The 24,668-nt window shown below is 41.7% G+C and overlaps 3 pseudogenes; 2 read left to right on the top strand and 1 right to left on the bottom strand.

Annotated features, from left to right (window-relative positions):
• Positions 1–8,467, top strand: part of LOC111969346 (basic helix-loop-helix ARNT-like protein 1) — a 36,579-nt pseudogene extending 28,112 nt beyond the window's left edge.
• LOC139028289 (basic helix-loop-helix ARNT-like protein 1) lies at positions 1,050–7,214 on the top strand (annotated as a pseudogene).
• A 1,034-nt stretch (positions 8,468–9,501) lies between the features above and the next one.
• LOC111969345 (BTB/POZ domain-containing protein 10-like) lies at positions 9,502–21,827 on the bottom strand (annotated as a pseudogene).
• Positions 21,828–24,668: the final 2,841 nt, after the last annotated feature.

The raw sequence follows: 24,668 nt of genomic DNA, 5'->3' as shown, positions 1-24,668 counted from the left end.
CTAATTTAGGTCAATCCAAAAATGAATCGCGTTTATGGTGATCAGTACCCTGAGAGTGGACTGTCTCAGTTAGTATGTACCACTATGGATCGCTGTTGAATATGGGAGAGCCAGGATTGCATTAGTGTGATTTGAATAACTAGCAATTAGGATAAGAATCAAAAGCACGAAGGGTGCTGCAGTAAGCAATCTTGAAAGCACCAAAGAAAGTATACAGTTGTGTTAAAAAATGTATTTTGCTTGGGATTTAGTTTGATCAGGACTTCGTATTAATAGACGGAGGGCCACCCCTGATTTTGATGTATGATGATTGATGTATAATGGATTGATGATGATACATTTATATTGTTGTTTCTGTGAGCTCATTTACTAAAGCAACCAGGATTTGTTTTTACCTCACTTAGTGAAACTAAGACAACAACTCCTGTGTGAATTACCCTGTGGTTCAATTTTGTAGAGGCCAGTCATATTTGAAATAATTCTTAATTTGAGGCTGTTGAATGCTATTATAGTATGGAGTCGGCGAGTCTTGAAGTGCACAGATATGTAATGGGTCAGGCTTAATTTCTCTTTTGTGGTTTGTGAAAAGACAGTTAAGGCTAGTGGGATGACAGAGTAGGAGTCAGCTGTGAACAATATTCAAGAGGGCACAAGGTCTTTCGCCAAGGAATCCCACACTAAAGAAAGGTCTCAAAGAAACCAAGTTCCTAATTCTGTAGGACATTGTCTTAATAACTATTCATATAGCTTCTACCAAAGAGTTTTATTTCTGAGTTGGCTTGCATTAGTTAATGTTGATGTTTCATGATTGAACTCAAAGGCTCTCCATGTTTTTTTACTTATAAACATTTCAAACGGAACTTCTCACTTTGGTGTTTGCTTTATTCATACTTACATTGCATACTGTAACATCATTATTTTAATATTTGTTGTAAATTAATAGTTTTACTATATTTCTTTGTACTAATGTTAGTGCTTTCTCGTCAAAGGGGATAGCATGGACACAGAACAATGATAGACTTGTGATCAATCAAAGCCGGATTAAAAAAATGCCCAGGTAATCCAAATGTTTCTTATCGTGCGTTTAGGATGACATAAAGAATCTATGGAAAAAAATCTTTGCTATTTATATTAGATCATTAGTCAGTGTTTCTGTAAATATTGACAAGACGATGGATGTGTTGATTCGGTTGTTGGCATTAAATGGCTCTTTGTATTGTTGATTGCAGGGAGGCCACAGGTCAGATTGAGAAGGAGACGCAGGGACCAAGAATTGAACAGCCTTCCATAGACGAGCTGGCCGCACTAGTGCCTACATGCAAACGCATGTCCCGTAAACTGGACAAACTAAACAGTCCTTGCGCATGGCTGTCCAGCACATGAAGACCTTAGAGGTGGAAGGCGAGAAGGATTTTAATAGGACTGCTGCCAGAACATACATGATGACAACCACCACCATACAGCTGATCAATAAAGTTACATCAGAGAAATACAAAATGTTAACAATTCGAAACCTCATTGAGTGTTTTTCTGAAATCACAGTGTGCTCTAACCCCCTACACTGAGCTATCTACAAAACCAAGCCTTCTGTCAGACGACGGAACTGAAGCACTTAATACTGAGGGTGAGGTTCCTACCTCCATAGACTGTATGGGTCCTTCAGAGTGCGTTTCCAATCATGAGTAATGCATGTGACTCAGTATTTCTCTTTTCTTCTCTCTTCCCCTCTTTCCTCTTCCTGCACAGCTCTGATGGCTTTCTGTTTTGTTGTTGGCGTGCGAATCGAGGGAAGATATGACTTTGTTTCGGAGAACAGTCTACAAACATTCTAAACTTTAGGCCAAGTACGTCTCTCTCTCAATATGTTGCTGTTTTTTCAATAAAATGGTGGACTGTAGTATTTTTACCCTCATGGAGCCTATCCTGGATGACATGAATATAACATGTTACTTTTTATTATTAACCTGTAACTTTACAGAACATTTACATTTTAGTGTTGTAGCAGGAACACTCTAATCCAGAGTGATTTACGTTAGTGCATTCAATCTTAAGATAAGTAGCTAAGACAACTACATCTCAGTCAGTACATTTTTCCACAATAATAAGTAGCTATCAGCAAAGTCGGTGCTAGTTGGAAAAAGTCAAGTACAATGTGTTAGTTCATGAAAGCAAGGGTGGTAGTATTTTCTATTTTTTTTATGGGCCTCATTTATGTAACGTTGTCTTATCTTACGGAACTCTCTCCCTCTCTGTGCAGAATTGACTGATTGCCAGAGGCCTATTTGTACCTGCATCCTAAGACATTGCCAAAGTCAAGAGCAGCGGTCCTCATCGGACACGGCGCCGCGGAGCGCCTCATCGATTCAAAAGTAATGCATCCTGGCCTCTAGTTACCAGCCTTTCTTATAGTGCCCGGGGGGTGAGCACAAGAAAGCAGGACACAGTGTATCTGATAGAGTAGAAGAGCAGACTGTAATCAGTGTCATCAGCCTGCTGTCCCTACACAGCTAGCACAGTGACACACCCCTCATGTATCCCCTGTACCGTGTGTCCTCATTTATTTAATGGCAGAAGCAAATGTAGGTAGTGCTATTTTTACATTAAGCCATGCTGGGTTTAGGGTAAAAATAAAACAGTCAAACAATTTCTGTAAATTCAGCAAAAAAAATTGTAATAGCAAATTATGGATTGTAGCTTTATTTGCCAGAGTATAAGACTTGATACAGTATATATTTAAAAAGACCATGGGTAATACTGTTCCTGTTTGCAGCATAAATGAAAGTTATGTTGTGTCTGGTCCCAGCTGGCCTTCCAGTAAAGACAGAACATCACCCCCGGCCCATCCAGACTTTGCTCTGGAGCCAGGCGATCCTTTTCTGCAGGATGAAGTGCAATCGGCCCCTCATCAAAATGGAGGACAAGGACTTTCCTTCCACCTGCTCCAAGAAGAAAGGTACTTTAGCCTCCTATCTTTTCCTTACGTAACTTGCTTAAGGGTGTTTTTTTCATCTCCTGTGATTCATTTTAGTTAACAGTTCATTTGGTTTCGTACCAATAGACTACTTACTCATTGATGTTAGTGATAGCTCCAGAGTAGAACTAGATGATATGATAACATTCCCTATATCCACAGCTGACCGTAAGAGCTTCTGCACAATACACAGTACTGGCTATCTGAAGAGCTGGCCGCCCACCAAGATGGGTCTGGCGGATGACGACAATGAACCAGACAATGAGGGCTGCAACCTCAGTTGTCTGGTGGCCATTGACGGCTGCATCCCACATTGTCCCTCAGCCAATGAACAATGAGATCCGTGTCAAGCCCACTGAGTACGTCTCGCCGCCATGCCATCGACGGGAAGTTTGTCTTTGTTGATCAGAGGTGAGAGATGTTTTATGGCATGCAGGCAGACATACAAACATGTAGCAAAAGACATGCCAGTTTGGCACCTACACAGTGATGTCCTGACACCTGGCTGGACCTCGTGGGTAGTACAAGGCTGGATTTACTGTGGAGTGACAGCTTAATGTGTGAGTGAGGTTTTTGTCAATGTCCAAATATAGCATCACAGCAACATGGTTCAGATGGAGGTGTAATGGAGGCCCAGAGGGCAGACAGAATTCAGAGTAGATATGTTGACAATAAATACTTCCACTGCCCCCTGACAAAACAATCCCACAACCTCGCCACGTCACTAATACTGTTGGGTACACTGGGAATTTCTAGATAATGTCACTGGTGCTTGTGATTGTCATAGGTGGGCGATATGGACAAAATATCAAATATTTCACACTCAGCATGATATTGGCAAAAAATATATTCTAGCTAGCCAACATATTCTTTACCATCCCACTGCTACTGTTCTAGATACTGTTGGAATATACTAGTAGACAAGGCAGTGGTTTTGGTTGGACAGTTGGAAAGCTTGTTGATGAGAGTGGTTGGAGGGAGTTCGAGTTGCCCTTCTGTGGGATAGGGGGATGGTCCTCTATGGTTACTCCCAGATCCTGTTGTCGATCTAACCTTGGTAGAAAAAAGGAATGATTGGTCAAAAGTCAGTGATATAGGGAAACTGGTTCACAATTACATTGGTAGAAGGTATGTTTGCATTTACCACTTTTCACAGGTGGATCCAAGGACCCAGATAGTGGGCGCACAGGAGCAGGCATTTACGTTCCTGAATTTGATGTGCAGATATGTAGAAGACTAAACTGTCAGCATACTCAGTTGAACTGTTGCAATAGTAGTTGCCCTCTAGTGGGTGGAGTCTGTACAACCTGCCAGAATGATATATGCTCAGATTCCCTGTTTGTATTGAATAGTTTATTGTCAGGCAAATATAATAGAAGTGACCTACTATTGAGGTATTTTTGCTATAATGGAGAATTGAGAGACTGGTTGTAGTAGTTTAGATTCTGCTGGACCCAGCCCATCGGGTGTGGAAGGGAATAAATTGTTAGACCAGTTGGCCAAAAGAGCTATTCCCACTAGATATAATTGATATTAATGTTCCACTGGGTAGAGGTGAGGCCAAATGTAAGATCAGAGTAATTTTGATAGATAGCTGTGTGGCAGAAGAGATGGGACTCTGAGCCCAAGGGCCGGCATTTATATGCCCTCCAAAGAAGGTCGGTGACCAAGATTCAAAGGTCAGATTAGGAAGGGGTGGTGAGTAGGACAATGTACATTGAACTCGTCATTACATCTGGTTGGCAAGTATGTGAATGGTTTGTGTCTGAAGTGGATATGGTCGATGAATGATGGCTTATGTGTTTTTATATTGTTGTAAGGATGTTGAAGAGAGGGAAAATTGAAGTGTACATTTATTGAGGTTTGAAGGGATTTTGGGGATGGGGAGGTCTTTTAGAAGTTAGGGCTCTTTTTTATTTTCTCAGAAGTACTGAGTTAGGTAGGAGGATTTAGAAATGTGGCGCTAATGTTGTAAACCGTGATTGACCACACTCCAGCATAGTAGGTGGCGGCATGCACCTTCAACGTTTGTTTGCGGACCCGCCATTATATCATAGAAGAAGCCAACATATTCATACTTTGCCTATTCCTCTCTGATAAGATACCATTGCACAAACATGCTTATCTTGGCTTACACCGGCATTGGCACCAGGCATGTTAGCTAACTAGATAAGTTGCTCTGACTCTTAGTACATTTAGCTAGCTAGCCACTAGCCAGCAAAACTAGCGATAAGCATTAACGGCTAACACAAATTATTTTAGCAACACCTGCTAAGAAAAGACCAACTAGCAAACAGTCGTTTGCAGACAGTAAGATTCACAAACGAATAGAGTAATAATAGGATGCTTGTGGTAAGTAGCATGTCACCAACATTGATGCATCCATCTGACCATGCTGAGTGAACGCAAGAAAGTGCTTGTGACTCTATGGTCGAGCAACTGCTCTCTTCTTGAGTGACAGGGCAGGGCTTGGTGTGGTTAGCGGCATGCAGCAGCAGGAGAGGAGAGATGACTCAAGAAGAAAACGGAGTAAACCATAAAAACAGAACATTACACACCGCCAGAGTTGCGTATTACATTTAACAAACCAAACATTTGAAATACCGTTATAGAAGTTAAAGTAAAAACTGAAAACCGGTCCGTGTATCAATACCGGTATATAGTCAAATACGGTATACTGCCCAGCCCTAGATTGTCATGGCATTGATTATGATCAAGCAGTAAAGCAGGGGGGAGATATTATTTTATTTGCATACAATAAAAAAAGATGGGCTAGATTATCTTAAAAATGTCTTAAATAACACTGGCCTGCTTTGAATGCCAGGACTTGTGTTTAATACTTGTTCTTTTTGTAGGGCCACTGCACTTTTGGCTTATCTACCACGAAGTTGCTGGGTACATCTTTTATGAATACTTTCATCAAGATGACATAGGGCACCTTGCGGAATGTCATAGACAAGGTATGTATCAGATTGAAAAAGGACACCAATATAAGACCAAAGATCAATGTTATACTCTGTGATACATCCCTGAATCTCAGGCCATACATGAGTAATATTGTAATGTCTGGTAATTTTGTCATAAAAGTGGATATGTGCTAATAAGCCTGTCACATAGCGGGTAGACTGTGATATTAATTAATCAGAACGTGGCAGGCTACCATTTGGCATGTCACAGAGGCCACAGTGTGGCAGATATCATACCTTATTGAGCTCACCCCCTGGCTGCCGCCTCTGTTCTCAGGTGCTCCAGATGAGGAGAAAGATCAATACAAACTGCTACAAGTCAAAATAAAAGACGGCTCCTTTATCACGCTGAGGAGTTGCTGGTTCAGTTTTATGAACCCTTGGACCAAAGAGGTGGAGTACATTGTCTCCACCCAACACTGTCGTCTGGTAAGTAGCTACACATCTGTTTCTGCTAGACTTTCTTCCATAGCCCCCATTTAACTAGTCAATGCATAATATTACACTGTATTCATTGTATTAGGGTCATATCCTAATAAAGTCAAATAATAAATGTAAGATTTCAAACAGCTGATTACAATGCCTACTGTGTCAAAGTTGTTTTATCACCACCACTATTGTGTTCAACATGAAATCAATGTCCAACTCATGTAGCTAACTGGCTTGCCTCAGAAAACAAAGCATGTATTATTGAACTCTTGCATATTTATTACTGTGTAGAGCTGTTGGGCTATCATGCAATGGATGTTAATAAGCTGCCCAATGTAGGTGTGAAGTGATGAGCATGCCAGTGATTGATGCTCACTCTCTCTTCTCTCTCCCTTTTGTCTCACATCGGCAGCGTGCCTGAAGGATCTGATGGATCTACCTCAGCTCGCCGCCTCCCCCCAGAGCATGGATAGTGTACTCACAGACGGTAAGCCTGCCCTCCTGCTGTGCTCTCACACAGCAGTTCACCCGCTTGGATGAAGTGTGACTGTACTTTGATGAGTTGACATACATTTTGTGTGCCTGGCATGACTCTGACTAAGTAATTGGTTTGTTTTCCGAAATGTGACTGAGCTTTTGCGTTTGTTGGTTGTAGGAACTGGGAAGCGGGCCCTTCAGACTGTGCCTGGCATCCCCGGTGGCACAAGGGCAGGGCGGGAAAGATCGGCCGGATAATCGCAGAGGAGGTGATGGAGATCCAGAGGTGAGAGGGACCATGTGGATTGTGTTACGATTGTCTTGTCAGACAGAAATTGACATGTCTGTATTGTTCAACTATACCATGGTCATTGACCCCCAGTGCATAATGGAAATGTCTGTGTGTGACTGGACTGTATGGGGCTGTCTCCTGCTGTTTTTACCCTGGGTTTTTACTCTTCCAGGATAAGAGGGCTCCTCGCCCTCCAGCTGCGTGGCTCCAGTCCTCACCAACTTCACCAGCACTTCCAACCCCAGACATGTCATTCCAGGGGGAAAGAAGGTAAGAGCTCCCACCTGTTCCTTCCCATTCTCCTCCACTTCAAACCCCTCCATCTGGGAGGAAATCTGCTATTCACTCCACTGCTCATCCATGTGAAGTCAGTAATTAGCACATCTGGGGGATATTTTTAGTGTCTGTTGGTGGCTCATACTTGAGAATATGCAATGGTGATTCCTGAATGTCAATTCTGTCTTGATTCTCTCACAGATACAGAACAGTGGAACCCCAGAACATCCCTCAGCAGGGCTGATACCGGGACCAGACTCCATAGGCTATCCATACTCCAACAACTCCAATCTAAGTATGTATTTTTCCCCGCTCTGAAATCTAATCTCGATTACAGTTAATGAAACTATCCACATAAAATCTTAAATATTTAACCCTTGTCCTGACCCTATTTAGGTGATAACTCTCACATTGGCATTGACATCATGGATGAGCCAGGCTCCAGTAGCCCGAGTAATGACGAGGCAGCCATGGCTGTGATCATGAGCCTTCTGGAGGCAGATGCAGGGCTGGGAGGCCCAGTGGACTTCAGTGACCTGCCCTGGCCACTGTGAGGACTGTCAGGCTTAGGCAAGGCCTCCTAAATGAGCTGAACATGGTGGAGAAGGGGCTGGGTGTTACAGTATTCACATTATGTCAGTTTGTGACCAGTACCAGAGAGCCATATCAACAGGGCTAATGTGACTGTAGCCTCACAGTAAGGCTGAATGCAGGCGGGCCCTGAAAAGGAAGGAATACTAGGCCTGGGGTCGGTCATGGTGTACAGTCCGCCTCAGTGCGGTTTGGGAAAAGTGAAACTGCCTCATTACTCATGTAGTATTATTGTACCAGTTATCTGGGTTTTTCTATGTCCATTCATCCTCACAGGCATTGAACCCAGCTCTTTTATAATGGCATACGTTTGTTTTTTTGTTTTTACACTACAAAAAACATGTTAATATTTCTAAAGAAAATTGTATCATACATGTTTATTCTAATTTTCTCTAAATATATATATATATGTAAAAGTGTATTGTGTCAGCAGTGCATTCTTTTTAAAATAAAACTTACTCTCTATTGCTTATTTACATTTTCTAAAATACAAAACAGGGCGGTCTGTATTAAGTTACCATCCAGTGGCATAACACTGCTAAATCAACTGTAGGGATTTTACATTGTTGCTACAATGTGGAAATCCAAGGTACTTTGCTACAATATGTTGAATGTGGAAATACAGTGAGTAATGTTTGCTTGCCAACAATAGATGAAATGACAAAATCACAGACAAGTTCCTGTGCCAGAGTTGCTAGGAGACTGGTTGGTATTGTCCACACTACTTGTGATGTTTGCATATTGTGGGGGCACACCATTTCTCATCACCTACTCGCCTTCCTGGACCACCTCACTGCCAGCGGCGTCCACCCACACACAGGATGTGCTTTACTACTGACCCCCGGGAAATATTGTTGTTCCCTAGCAACAGGCAGACTATCCAAATGACCCATAAAAGGAAAACTTTCCTCCTGATCTGAAATCAGGTCAACTCAAACCACAATTGCAGGCTAGGTATTGCACATATATTAGGCTACTTTTTGAACTTTCAGTTTGAAAGTGTAGGGGCTCTATTGAAATCTGTATCGCTGAAGCGTTACAGATTGCGCAATAGAAATGTAAAGGAGATTTCTAATTGATGCAGCGTTTACCATGAATAGTCTCTACTAATGCAGCAACATTGCCTTTAAATTTCAATCATGCTGTAAAGCTGAACTTTCACAATACAGATTGAATAGAGCCCTAGGTTAGGAAGTCAAGTCACAGAAATGATTAACAAATGGTTTAAAAATATCCTATTACACACACTCTACMTCAGGGATCATCAACTAGACTCAGCCTCGGGCAGATGTTTTTGTGAGTGGATGGTCGGGGGGCCAGAACATAATTACAAATCATTTGTAGACTGCAATTTGACCGCAAGAATCCCAAACAGATATATTTGACAAGAACATGATCATTTCAAACCTTGCCTAAATTTGTATACGATCACGTGTCTCTCATGTGTGGGAATACTTGGATAATAAGCATAATGATAAGAATAAAAACAATACAATGTAGTGATTTGAATGTCTTTATGTCATGCTGAATATTTAGGGAGCACAGAGCACAGCATCACATTACCAATTCTATGATGTCAACCAACCCAACCATTACATGATTCAAAGTATATCTGAGGGGAATTCAACAGTAATTTCCACTGAATGGCGATGAAATCAGAGGCTTTTCTCCATGGCCAGGCATCACGCTCTGCATCTGTTCCCCAAACAGTTACAGTATTCACTAGTCTTGCCATCCAGGAAGTATGCCCAGAACTGCACGTGAAATAAAACTCAGGGGGAGAAACACCAGTAACACCAGCCCGATAACCATTGTAAATAATATATTAATAATAATAACTACAAAATAATTGGTTTGCTAAATTATTTCAAACAATTAACAGAAAAATAAATTCCTTTGGTCAAGTATTTATTTAAAGAAATAAGAAAATATGCCCTTTTGCCAGTCTAGTCCCTTATAGGGTTTTTACAGTCGACCAGATCCTTGAGGCTCTAAGGCTGCGGAGGAGGTGCCAAGGCAATATGGTTATGATGCCCTCTAGCTCCATGCTGCGGTACGCTGGAGGGAGGTGTCAGGGAGGGGGCAGTCCTCAGACTGCGGGCGAGGGCGTCTGGGTCACCGGGTCGTTGTTGTAGTTTGTTGCTGTACTGGGTCCGCTGGGGGGCTGGTTGGGGAGGTTGTCCAGGCTCGTCCACCTGAGGGCCAGGGTGCATGTTGACCAGCTGGTCCTGGGGATATCTGCAGCAGCTGCAGCCAGGTTAGTGATGGACTTGCTTTTGACACACTGGAAGTCAACATGGCGCTCTTTCCCTCCTCCTTCTCCCAGACATGCGGATGAAAAGGCCTCTGGACGTAGTTGTAGATGACCTCAGGACGGCCACCAGGACGCTTCTTCACCTTCTCTTATACGGGGTAACCTACCAATACATGGCGCAGACAACAGCCAGTGAGTTCACAATGCTGAATCGAAATCTTACATTTTGCTCTGAACCCCAGCAAATACATGATAAAATCAGCATCTTACCTTCAATGCCTAATCTTATTTTCTTCAGTCCTCTCTCCTTTAAAACTGATTGGCAACATCTCGATTTTCTATATACTTGAAGAACCGGTATAGTTTTGTACTGTATATTACTGCAGAGAGAAAATAAAAATTTGAAGCAGTGTCAATTAAGTTAGTCCCTTTAGGTAAGTGAACAACAGTTTAATCCACGGCAGGATTACTAATTAGGAAGAAAAATATTTTTGTATTAAGTATCTTATTAGGATCCCTATTAGCTGTGGCAAAAGCCGAAACTACTCTACATGGGGTCCACACAGAACATGAAACATGACATAATACAGAACATAAATAGACCAGAACAGCTCAAGGACAGAACTACTTACATTTAAAAACGACACACACAGTCTACATATCAATATGTAACACAAAATATCTAGGTCAAATAGGGGTGGGTGGAGAGTGTGTGTGTGTATTGACTCACTCTGTGAGTACTCTTCTCCCATCTGTGGTGGTACTCTTCGTCCCAGTCCACTACGTCGTCATCAGTGAGCACCACGATGTGGCATTCTCTCTCTCCGCTCTGGCGCTGGCCACCATCAGAGGCACAACCATTTCCTCCAGATAGAACTCAAACTGACGCCGGGCACCGTCGTTAGACAGCTCATGCATGAGGGCACTAGGGACAGTGGGACATGGTCAGTCAGGAGACAGCAGTTCAGAGACGCAAACCAACACACTAACATTTTCATCAGTTTAATGGAAACCTACCAGGTCAAGAAGGGTAAAAAGGGGTGTACTCACTGAGTCTCTGCACTTGATGGTGCTGTAGTCAAAGGTGATGCACAGATAGTCACATGCCTCCTCAGCTCAGGGATGGAGATTCCATCGGGGCAACGGATTATCCCAGATTTTGTAATCCTGCCAGTTAGAGAGTGAACAGAGAAAACACAAAAGGCAGCCATTACAGAGACTGCCCACTATCAGCTCCCCCTTCCTAAAATGGTCAAAATGGCCAATGCCGTCCCCCCTACGTACGGATATCAGGTTACTGCCAGTTGAGCTGGGCATGGATATAGATTGCAAATGCACAAATAAAATGGTGCATCTTTCAAAACAAGTGCTGTGCCTCTGAGCCAGAGTGATCCATGTTTGTCAACAACAGCCACATGTATCAATCCCATCCTCCATTTTCACATCAGAAAACCTACAGCCAGTGGTATTGATTATTGTACTTGTTCTCAGGACATTCATAGCCTCAGTGGACAACTCATGGCATCTACTCTATAATAACAGTTCTGAGGTTGACTCTATAGCCTGAAGTAAATGTTTCTGTTGTCTATATAATTAAGCTACAAAGTTTCAGACAATCAACAAATAAGTTAATCAATTCAGGATTACTATGCGTAGCAGGCTGCCCTCCCCTTGTGGCTCAGAAGAGCAAAGGTTAGCAACGGCTACGCTAGATCAAGGATTTAAAAAAAGTAAAAACAGTCAATAATTGACCAAGCTAGTAAACGGGAGTGTTGTACTTGGTAATACAGTGCTATTGACTGACCAGGATGGCTCGGAACACCGTAGAGCTGATCCCTCGGCAACTTCATACTCTCCTTTTTCATTGGGCCGTGTGAAATTGTGTTCCCTTCCAATCCAAACATTCTGCAAGAAACCACAAAACAGGTCACATTTCACAGGGTCACACTTCAGTGTTGTCAGCGTTAAAAAATAAAAAAGCTAAAGGAAAAAACCCATTGTAGGTTACTTCCTCCTCATATAACCATACTGGTAAAACAAAACTTGATACGGATCGATGATTTTACCAAAACAAAGTACAACAATGAGGTCAGCCCTACCTGCCCAGCATGGTGTTGGGCTGCTGCTGTGAAGATTGAAGGGTCCACCACAAACCGTGTTTTATCCACAATAAGAGTGACCCTCTCGGAGCCTGAGGTCCGGATGCTGCGGGTACCCAGGCCCGTGCCCAGTCCCTCTTGCTATTCTCATAGACAAACACCATCTCTCCCACTCCCAGGCTCTTAAAGCAGCCTTCAGTGCTGGACAGGCTGCTGTTACGGCTGCTGACCACCCCGCTTACTGGAGCTGCTGGGGAAATCCTCTGAGGACGGGGGCTGCTGGGCCTGGAGCCACCGTCCCTCTCACGTCTGGAGGTGGAGGGAGAGAGGCACTAACTCACTGGCATGACGACTGACCTTTCTCACAGACTACTCCTATTACATGCCAACATTAGAATCCAACATGTTCTTCTTAGAAAATATTATTTAGGAGACTGTGTGAAAGTGTTCGCAGTACGTTCTACTCACCGCTGTTGTGCTGGCGGGGTGGGCGAGAGGTGACATTTCTGATGCAAGGGGTGAGCTGGCCCTCTCCCCTCTCGTGCGACGAGTCCCGGGAGCGGTCGCTGGAGCGGCGGCGGTCGCTGAGCGGTCACTGCCCCCACTAGCACCATGCAGGCTCATCTTCACCAGGTCTGCCTCTAGTCGAGATGCATGCGACTGAGCGCTGGCCAGAGCAGAAAGCACACTAAATACTAATTGCAGTTAAACTATAACACACACACACACACACACACACACACACACACACACACACACACCACACACACACCACACACACACACACACTTGTCTTTCTTCCCCTAATGTATTATTACAGATTGCAGGTCACAAATCTTGTGTTTGCTGTAACCGTAGAGACACTCAGGACCTCTGTCAGCAGTGACAGTATGGTCCAGGGCTTTACTAYAACCAGTATTTACCTCTAGAGGTAATTATAACAACACCGCACTGGACCATACTGTCACAGTCACGTTTTTGTCTACGTGCCCTTGAGCAGGGCGTTGACCCTGGTTGTTTCTGTATGTCGCTCTGGATGGGAGTCTGTAAGAGGACTACTAATGTGATGTAGTTGTTGAGCGGCTTCACTGCAAGTATATTGTATGTTTTAAATACTCAATAATAATAAAACAATTAAAAAATACAGACAGCATAGAAGCAGCCCATCTAACCCAAGAAGAATAACTGGACAGAATGGAAGGAGACGAATGTACACGCACAAAAGCAGAATCCCTTTTAGTGCAGGCGGACCACTTGTCTATTGGTACATCTTTTAAAGGGAAAAGACATTAAAAGCAGTATCAAAATGATTGCGTCCCTATATAGGCCTACAATCATGAGTAATAGCTTCCCATTTAGTATTGAAATATTGAACATATTGTCCCAGAGATTCAGTAAAAGCGGAGTGTTGTATAGGATAACATCTGTTCCTTTAATATGAGGGCACATCACATCAGTGAGCCATGGAAGTATAAAAAGGCCAACGTTCCTGTTTGGAGAGAAGCCAAAAGACACACTTGCATGGTCATGTTCTGCATCAGTTCTTAGAAGTTAGGAAAAATAAGGACTGTTTTTGAAAGAATTTGCTTTGGAAGTTAGGTAGCTAGTCTCTCTAGGGACTCATAAATAACTGAACTACAATGACCCAAGAAATGTCAAAGACTTTCTTTCTGCCAAAACAACAGCCAGTAAAGGTCATAGACCATTAGCAAACACTTTAAACTTGTTGTTATAAAGTGTACATAGCGCTGTCATGACAGTGGATTTTTAAAATAATGACTACTGGGAGAGTTATGACAGCCCATCTGACTTTACAGTCATGATAAAAAAGAGTAGTCTTTTATGATGTTGGGCTCAAGATTAACCAGGCCTTCATTGTAAATCACAATGGTCAATGTCAACATTATGAAATCAAAATGTATTTGTTACATGTGCCGAATACAACAGGTGTAGACTTTACCAACAAGCCCTTAACCAACAACGCAGAGCTTTTTATATATTTTTTTTATAAGAAAATACTTGCAAAAAATATATATAGAAAAGTAAAGAAGTGCACAATGAGTGTGTGACTATGCTGAAAAACATCTGTCTAGCCTATAATAGGATGGACTATACCTTTAGCACTATACACATGATCATGGATGTGAAATGCCTCCACAGAAATGWCAACTATCTTGGTTAGTGTCAGTTCTTTCTGATCTTACACACTATCAAATACAAAGTAATTGCCTCACCTCGAGTGCTTGCAGAGTTAGCGAGGTCGGTTGGTTGTTTTTCGTTCCCAATTCTCAGTGACACTTGAGTTGCTATCATATGACTGTGGACGTGCTGCCATCACCCGTGCACAGAGACATCCAGCCCGGATTACTCACCATTCATAATCTGACATGACGAAGGGAGACGAGTTATATATTAATTCACTGGGTTGATTCAGGAGAGCAAAACAAGCTGTAAATATTCACATAAATGCTAGTTATCCATTCAGTGAATACGTAACTAAAACGCAGTTCCCCTTCGCATTCTAACTCTTCACAGCTGCTCGCCAGCTAATGTCACGATGATCCCTAATAATACGAGCTAGCTAATTGTGGCTAACTAGCTAGCTAACAGTGATGACAGTAGCACRTCAGCTAACTAATGTGATCACAACATAACCAGCACTAAGTTAGTTACCAGTCCCAGCTAGTAAATAGCAGAGATGATTTAGAATGCTTGTAAAATAAATATATATTATATATATATATATGTGTTTAGCTAGCCAGGCAGTGGCTACCTATGTGAAGCTGGCCACAATAAGGATTAGCCACAATAGTGGAATTTGTGGGTAGCCTTCAAAATAAAAGTCCCCCATTGAAAGCAATGCAAACGGATACAAATTACGGATACAAATTGCGGACTCGGGCCATATTTGGACTAGATAATGTTAAACAAGTTCTAAATGTTGTTAAATAATCTTAACAAAAGACAATAATTTGTTAATTTGACGAAATAATGCAAAAATCTGTTGAAATCGTATTGTGGCTGTATTAGACTTCAGAATTGTAATTGGGGCATACTTATAAAGTCTACATCCCCCTTGGATTTCTTCACATTTTGTGTGACAAAGTGGGATTGAAAAGGATTTGTCATTTTTTGGTCAACGATCTACACAAAATACTCCAATGTCAAAGTGGAAGAAGAATCTTTAAAAAAAAAAGTGAATTTATGAAAATGTTAACACTAATATACCTTCATTAGATAGGTATTCACCCCTTTGAGTCAATAGGCGTTAGAAACTCCTTTGGCACAGATTACAGCTATTAGTCTTCTTTGGTAAGTCTCATAAGAGCTTTGCACACCTGTATTGTGCAATATTTGCCCATTATTTTTTTCAAAATTCTTCAAACTCTGTCATCCGATCATGGCTAGACAGCAATTTTCAAGTCTTGCCATAGATTTTCAAGCAGATTTAGGTCAAAACTAACTTGACCTCTCAGGAACATACAGTTCTTCTTGGTAAGCAACTCCAATGCAGATTTGTCTTTTTGTCCTGCTGAAAGGTGAATTCCCCTCCCAGTGTCTGGTGTAAAGCAGACAAACAGGTTTTCCTCTAGGATTTTGCCTGTGGTTACCTCAGTCCTGTTTCTTTTCATCCTGAAAAACTCATACCCATACCATGCTGGAGCCAGCACCATGCTTGAAAATAAGGAGGCAGTTAACTCAGTGATGTATTCCTTTGCTGTGTTTTTTTGCAGTATTCCTTTAGTGCCTTAATGCATATACATGTTTAGGAATATTTTTATTCTGTATATTTAAATTGTTATTTTCACTCTGTCATTTAAGTCATTATTGTAGAGTCACTACAATGTTGTTGATCCATCCTCAGATCACAGCCATTGAACGCCGTAGCTGTTTTAAAATCACATCCCTAAGCAGTTTCCTTCCTGTCATGCAGCTCAGTTCAGAATGACGACTTAGTCTGGTTTAATATATCATCCACAGCATAATTATTAACCATGCTTAAAGATATATTCAATGTCTGATCTGTTATTATTATTACCCATCACTGTCCTTCCTTATGAGGCTTTTAAAAAGCTCCCTGGTCTTTAAAGTTGAATCTGTGCTTGAAATGCAATATTTGACTGAGTGACCTTACAGATATACAGTACCAGTCAAAAGTTTGTCAAGAGCGTGCAAAGCTGTCATCAAGGCAAAGGGTGGCTATTTGAAGAATCTCAAATATAAAATATATTTTGATTTGTTAAACACTTTTTTGGTTAATACATGATTCCATATGTGTTATTTCATAGTTTGTGTCTTCACTATTATTCTACAATGTAGAAAATAGCACAAAAAAAGAAAACCCTGGAAGGAGGCGTGTCCAAACTTTTGACTTGTACTGTATGTATGTGGGACAGAGGAAGGGGGTAGTCATAAAAAAWTTWWAAATAATAATGTCAACCTCTATTATTTCACATATAAAACTTAGTGTGATTTGTTAAGCCACATTTGACTTCTGAACTCATTTAGGCTTTCCTAAACAAAGCGGGTGAATACTTATGCAATGATTTTTGTAGAATTCTCTTTTCAATTTGACAGACTATTTTGTGTAGATCAATGACAAAAAAAGTACAATTAAATATATTTCAATCCCACAAAATGTGAAAAAGTTCAAGGGGGTGTATGTAGACTTTCTACAGGCATTGAGTGTACAAAACATTAGGAACATCTGCTCTTTCCATGACATTGACTGACCATGTGAATCCAGGTGAAAGCTATAATCCCTTATTGGATGTCACCTGTTAAAGCCACTTCAATCAGTGTAGATGGAGGGGACAGGTGCATCCTGTTTCAAAATGATCATCCTTGAGATGTTTCTACAACTTCATTGGTGTCCACCTGTGGTAAATTCAATTGATTGGACATGATTTGGAAAGGCACACACCTGTCTAGATAAGGTCCCACAGTTGACAGTGCATGTCAGAGCATAAACCAAGCCATGAGGTCGAAGGAATTGTCCGTAGAGCTCTGAGACAGGATTGTGTTAAGGCACAGATCTGGGGAAGGGTACCAAAAAATGTCTGCAGCATTGAAGGTCCCCAAGAACACAGTGGTCTCCATCATTCTTAAATGGAAGAGGTTTGGAACCACCAAGACTATTCCTAGAGCTGGCCGCCRGACCAAACTGAGCAATCGGGGGAGAAGGGCCTTGGTCAGGGAGGTGACCAAGAACCTAATGGTCACTCTGACAGAGCTCCAGAGTTCCTCTGTGGAGATGGGAGAACCTTCCAGAAGGACAAACATCTCTGCAGCACTCCACCAATCAGGCCTTCATGGTAGAGCAGCCAAACGGAAGCCACTCCTCAGTAAAATTTGCCAAAAGYCCCCTTAATGACTCAGACCATGASAAACAAGATTCACTGGTCTGATGAAACCAAGATTGAGTGCTTTGGCCTGATGGTGGCAGCATCATGCTGTTGGGATGTTTTTCAGCGGCAGGGACTGGGAGACTAGTTAGGATCGAGGGAAAGATGAACGGAGCAAAGCACAGAGAGATCCTTGATGAAAACCTGCTCCACAGTGCTCAGGACCTCAGAGAAGGTTCACCTCCAACAGGACAATGCACACAACCAAGACAACACAGGAGTGGCTTCGGGACACGTCTCTGAATGTCCTTGAGTGGCCCTGCCAGAGCCTGGACCTGAACCCGATCTAARGTCTCGAGAGACCTGAAAATACACTTCTTGGGTGTAATCGCCACCAAAAGTTCTTCAACAAAGTACTGAGTAAAGGGTCTTAATACTTATGTAAATGTGACCGTTTTTTTTTCTTTTCTAGAAATATGCAGAAATTCCTAAATCTGTTTTTGATTTGTCATTATGGTGTGTTGTGTGTAGATTAATGAGATATATATTTGAATAAGGCTGTAATGTAACAAAATGTGGAAAAAGTCAAGGGACCTGAATACTTTTTGAATGCACTGTATAGCCTTACCTATGAATCTTGGGTCATTGAAATGGGGTATCAACTGACTGACATCCACAGATTACAATTCTGAAGAGTTCACACAAATATGAGCGTCATAGCTCTTACTGCGAGACTAAAAACMGTATAGTGAGGTGATTTCGGACAGTTGAAGATAAATATTAGCGTCATAGCGCATATTAGTTGTYTAAACACTTCAGAATTGTAATCCGTGGGTGTCACAGTGGGCTGATACCTATGGCTCTTGGGTCCATGAAATGGGATACGGTATACATTGTAATATTATTGTTCAACACATAGGTTGTAGGGGTGTAACGGTACACGTATTCGTACTGAAATGWTCGGTATGGGGTCCTTGGTTTGGTCCACACTGTGAACCTGAATAAATACAGTACATACAAAATAAATGTTAATAAAGGCTATGTCTATGCTGCGTTGTATGCCACTGCCTCGAGTAAAACTGATTTGAAAAAAACATGGTATGCTATTCCATTAACTAGAGCATATGCGCACATTGTAATCAAAATCTTAACTGGCATATTTCAAACTATACTTTTGTGAGGCGCAGCCAGCAACTACTTCGGTACAATGGCGAGTGGTAGGGTCGATAAACCATCYTTGAAATCTCCAGTTTGGGAACATTTTGACTRCACAGTAGATTACAACGGCGGTGGACAGAGTTGTGGACAAAATATTAATAGTATGTCACCAATACTCATCGAGAATAGCCTATGCAGAGTGGCATGTGTAGCTTGTTGTTTTTGGGCTATCACAAGTCATCAAAGCGGCCCTACATTCATAGAGCTTCCGTGAGTGGCTAAGCAAGTTAGGAGATATTTAATCAATGGAAGATGGAATTAAAAGTTAAATGAGAAGGATATGCTACAACGACCAAGAGACAACAGTTAGGCTGCTACTTAATAATCTGAATGGAGGTAATATTTGTAACTGTAGGACATGTAAAAAGTGCATGCATCCTCAATTAGCCTAGCTAGCTAACTAGTGTTTCTTGGTTTGATGCCGTCAGCACATGTGAAAAGTGCATGCATCCTCAATTAGCTGCTAGTGTTTATCGGTTTGATGCAGTCAGGACAGGTACAACGTAATCATATTTGATAAATTAGCTATAACAAGCTAGAGGTTAGTCTACTACCGCGCTTCGGCTTGGTTTAAGTCTCTCCCTCCGCCAGTCACTCGCTCACAGTACACACACAAGACCCCTCCATCTGCTACAGCGGKACCTCTTTCTCCCTCACGCTTTATCAACTCTGGTTAACAAAGTATTTTACAAATTTACTTTTCTGCTGCTTTCCTCACTCGGATTGGGTTTAGATCCAACCAGGTCTATACGTAACTGGTCTAGTTGTCTTCGGGTTCGTTCAGTCTTTATATTGAAAATTGTATTTATGCATAGAGTGGGAAAGTCCCAGGTCCATTTTGGAACAGGTCCAACACTTTGGACCCCTGAAGACTACTTGAGAGGCCCAAAATAAATATCTGTCACAACAGACAATGCAGGAACATTGTGAATGCTGTCACAGAAGCTGGACTTTTGTTTGGAGTCTTTTGCCAAATAAACAAAAAATAACTACAGCAACTGTTGGCATTTCAATTTCCTGCTGTATCGTAAACAAACCAAACCATGACCCCAAAACCTCAATAAGTACCGGACATCCATAGGGGCGGCAGGTAGCCTAGTGGTTAGAGCGTTGGGCCAGTAAAGGTTGCTAGATACAATCCCCAAGCTGAGAAGGTACAAAACTGTCGTTCTGGCCCTCCTAGGCCGTCATTGTAAATAAGAATTTGTTCTTAACTGACTTGCCTAGTTAAATAAAGGTGTAAAAAAAAAGGACCTCTATACCAGGCGGTGTCAGAGGAAGGCCCTAAAAAAATAAAAACTGTCAACAACTCCTGCCACCCAAGTTAGACTGTTCTCTCTGTTACCACACGGCAAGCGGTATTGATGCATCAAGTCTGGAACCAACAGGATCCTGAACGGCTTCTACCCCCAAAGCCATAAGACTGCTAAATAGTTAACCACATAGCTACCCAGACTAGCTATCTGCATTGACCCTTTTATCCCTACCTATATGTACATATCTACTTCAATTACCTCGTACCCCTGTACAACGACTCTGTACTAGTACCCTGTGTATATAGCCAAGTTAATTACTCATTGTGTGTTTATTCCTCATGTTACTATMTTTCTATAATTGTTCTATGCCGTAAGTAAGCATTTCACTGTTAGTCTACACCTGTTTAAAAAGCATGTGACAAATAAAAATTAGAGTTGAGTAGGCTGATACCTATGGATCTTGGGTCCACGAAATCGGGTAAGGCTGTACATTGCAATATGAATGTCAATACGCACAATAGGCTAGTGAGGTGATTTCCTACAGTTGAAGTTCTCTAATATGGCCTACTACACTAATATTTGTATAAACTTTTCAGAATTGTAATCTGTGGGTGTCACAGAGTAGGCTGATACCTATGGATTTAGGGTATCAGCCTACTCAGTGACATCCACAGATTACCATTCTGAAGAGTTTATACATAAATGTGCAACGTAGCTCTTATTACAGGACTCTGAAACCACTGTAAAATGAGCCACATTAAGCTCACCAGTCAACCTACTATGTATTGAACATTCATATTGCAATGTACATCCTTACCTATGGATCTTGGTTCCATGAAATGGGTTAAGGCTGTACCGTGCATGTTGGTATGCCCCCAATGCAATTCTGAACTTTAACACATCCACAGTGCGATTTCAACTTTTTGAATTTATTTTTGTCAAATTAACAAATAATTGTATTACCACTATTTGTTTCCGTTTGCATCACTTTCAATGGAGGACTTTTATTTTGAAGGCATGCAGCAAATTCCACTATTGTGGCTAAACTTCACATAGGTGCAGTGGCTAACCTGAGCAAACATCATGTGCAAACAGTTGGCTATTGACTCGTCGGCTATCTAACTGGACAAAACAAAACCTAGCTAGTTTCATGTCAAGTTAGCTAGCTAGCTGCATTAATTCAGGGGATTGACCAATAACCAATCAATAGTTACGTTAGCTACAACAAGCTATATATGCAGAGGAACTACCAGTAAACTAGCTAGCTCAAACATGTGAACAATTACATTCACCAAAACAAGTCTTACCTTTTAAATGATAAATATTCTCGCATTAACATCGTATACCCTGTACAAAACATATACATGGAATTCAAAGGATCAATCCAATCCGTTGGTAAAATAATTGATCTTGGTTTGGCATTTTCCCCTAAAAGGCAAAAGTAATGTTGTCCCTGCTGCTCAGACGCTCTCGCGAGATTTGGCTGTAAAAATAATAACAATTACATAGCCCAGTTTCTTCTTCTTCTTCTTGGCAGTCCGCAAACAAATATCATAGGTGCATGCCGCCACCTACTGTATTGGCTGTGTATCAACCTACTATTCTGGAGTATGAATTCCTTACACTTTGTGAGAAAACAAATTGCCCTTCCAACTAACCCTACACCCATTAAAACCTCACCACTATTCCACTACTTTGGCCCCATCTGATCCTACTCCAGGCCAGCAGTCTGGGAGGATGGGACACTATAATTCAAAAACATCTAACGCTTCGGCAGTAAAATCTCATACACCCAAGTACTTCTTTGCAGCTGCCACCTATCTATCCTCTATGATTTACGTTCCCTGCAGTACAATTGACAACCATGGCCTTGAACGCCAAAAAAAAACAACCTTACTGAAGCATGTTATTCCTATCACTCCATTGGCCTCGGCCTTCTCACAGGGATCCTCTTAGGATCCCTCACCCTGCACCCATCTTCCTCTCCTACTCTCTTCACTACCTTAGCATATGACACCTTCTGCACTACTCTGATCCTGGCAACCTGAACCTGCCTTTCTCTCACAGGACACAGTTCTGATCTCCAGCACCATGGGTACCCCTACAGTTTACACACACACACACACACACACACACACACATTTCCACGGATACTACACATTCCTTTGTCTCATGTCCTCTTGCACACTTCTCAAATCTAGGAATCTCCCTCCTACACACTGCGTATCTGAGGTTTGAGACGGACTACATCCTATAAAGTGTATTGCCGCCCCCTACTGTATGGGGCAGTGAACAATAGAATGAAAAAACATTGAAGAATAAACCCTGGACATAATACAAAAAATAGACACATTAAAACCCCATCCCACTCCTTCAGTCACAATCTAATTCAAGTCACATCCCTACAGGCCCGGGGGCTTGTGATGGTGGAACATTCTTCAACAGGATTCCCTGCAGGCCTCTGCTGTAAAATCACTGAGTCCCAAAAAGTGTTCAGCTGCACTCACAATGATGACAATTTTTTCAGATTCCTTCCATTTGTGGTGTGCAGTTTATGAACATTTCAATAAATTATACAAAGTCCACCTTTTTCATATTCAATTTATTATGATCTCTCAGTTGCCGAGAAACATTGGCCGTGTTTGAGAGAAAGAAAACGGTAATGTGTCATGGTTAAATTGTGACCGACTGATCAACAAATAATAATGAGTAGTTATTTATGATCCAAGGTTGCACTGTCGGATGGAATGCCAAACAAACCCATTCACTGGTGCAGGCTCTACTAAAGCGTACCATGCGGTAGGATTTTAACAGTGAGTAGGTGCTGACTACTAAAACCTCCGTTAGCTACTTGGGATGTATCCTTGATGGAAGCTTGGGAGGTGTGAGCATGGCCAATAAGGTGCTAGGGAAGGTTAATGCCAGGATTAAGTTTTTGTCTAGAAAGTCCAAGCTGCTTGATAAGGACTCCATGAAAGTGCTAGCTACTGCCCTCATTCAATGCCATTTTGACTATGCTAGTACTTCCTGGTTTGGGGGCTTATCTAAACTTATGAAGGGGAAGCTCCAGATAGCCCAGAATAAGTTGATCAGGGTAGTTTTGAAGGTGAGTCCACATACTCACATAGGCAGGAGCTGCTTTCAGGAACTAAACTGGCTGCCTGTTGAGGCTAGGGTGTTCCAGATTAGACTAGGTTTGGTTTACAGGAGTATTTATGGTCCTGCGCCCAGATATCTAAGTGATTACTTTCCTCGTGTTAGGGATGCACACAATCACAGCACCAGATCAGGTGTTGCTGATGTGTGCTTATACAGGTTTAGGAGGAATGCTGGGAAAGGTACTTTCTTGTATACTGGAGCCTTAGAATGGAATGAGTTGCCTCTGCCTATAAAAACAACGTCCTCTCTGGACAGCTTTAAAAATAAAGTAAAAATATGTTTGATGTCCTCTGTGCCCATATGAATGAACCCTATGATGTAACTGGAATGATGAGATAGATGTTCTTATTTTATGTTTTTGTTTTATTATTTCACTGCCATACTGTGTTCGATCTTGTCTAGCCATCTTGTCTCAAGAGGACCACAATGGAAATAAGTCCCAGACTTTATTGTGTGTTATCCTCGATGATTTTATTAATGTGCATGTATGGCTTTTAAGTTTTATATGTGCTTGTTTTTTTAAATGGTCGAATTAATAAACTAAACTAAACTAAACTACGAGGAAGATGTGCTTTTTCTTGCCTATGTGAGGCTTTTTTATTTGCAAGTGGATAGGGCCAGTAGACTTAATAAACTTATCGGAATCAAAGAGAGCCCTAACAAATGAAAAACCGAGGCTTCAATCCATGCCGACCTGTTACCTGTCTGTCTTGTCTCCCAAACAAAGCAAAGACCTGCTTCTTGTAGCAACACCCATGACCCAGAACGCATCAGAAACCCTACCAATTACATAATTGACAATCAACTTCAATTAAAGGTATGCCAATGATATACAAACACATTCAGGTAATATATTCACATGATAAATATCCCCACATCACTAACAGTCAATAAATGTGATTCTCCTAATAAACGGGGATTAATCTATGTCTGGACATACATAATCAGGCAAGACCTTAGATTATGTGACGTATAACATAATGACAATCGTCACGTTTACTCCCCTTTGTCCTTGATGCACGAAGTGTGGAGAAAAAGCACTAAACAGTTATAGGTTTACCACCTCCCTAGATATGAAGGCTGTCAAAAGCATTTAAACATTAAAACAGGGGGTTTACATAACCAAGCTGAATGTACAGGAACAGGAACCATAATAGGAGCTGGCTGGTATTTCACCTGACCAGAGTCCTGACATTGCATTGCAGTAGGCCTACACAGGTAAACATGAATGAGCAACATCACCTGAAACAATGAGAACATGCACTCTGTATGATTGTTCATCTTGAACACCAGCTTCACTCCCGGGTCTTCACTGACCTGCTTGGTTGTTGAGGG

This window comes from Salvelinus sp. IW2-2015, linkage group LG10 (genome assembly GCF_002910315.2).
Source record: "Salvelinus sp. IW2-2015 linkage group LG10, ASM291031v2, whole genome shotgun sequence".
Classification (NCBI taxonomy): Eukaryota; Metazoa; Chordata; class Actinopteri; order Salmoniformes; family Salmonidae; genus Salvelinus; species Salvelinus sp. IW2-2015.
This window is presented reverse-complemented; position numbering and strand designations above follow the sequence as displayed.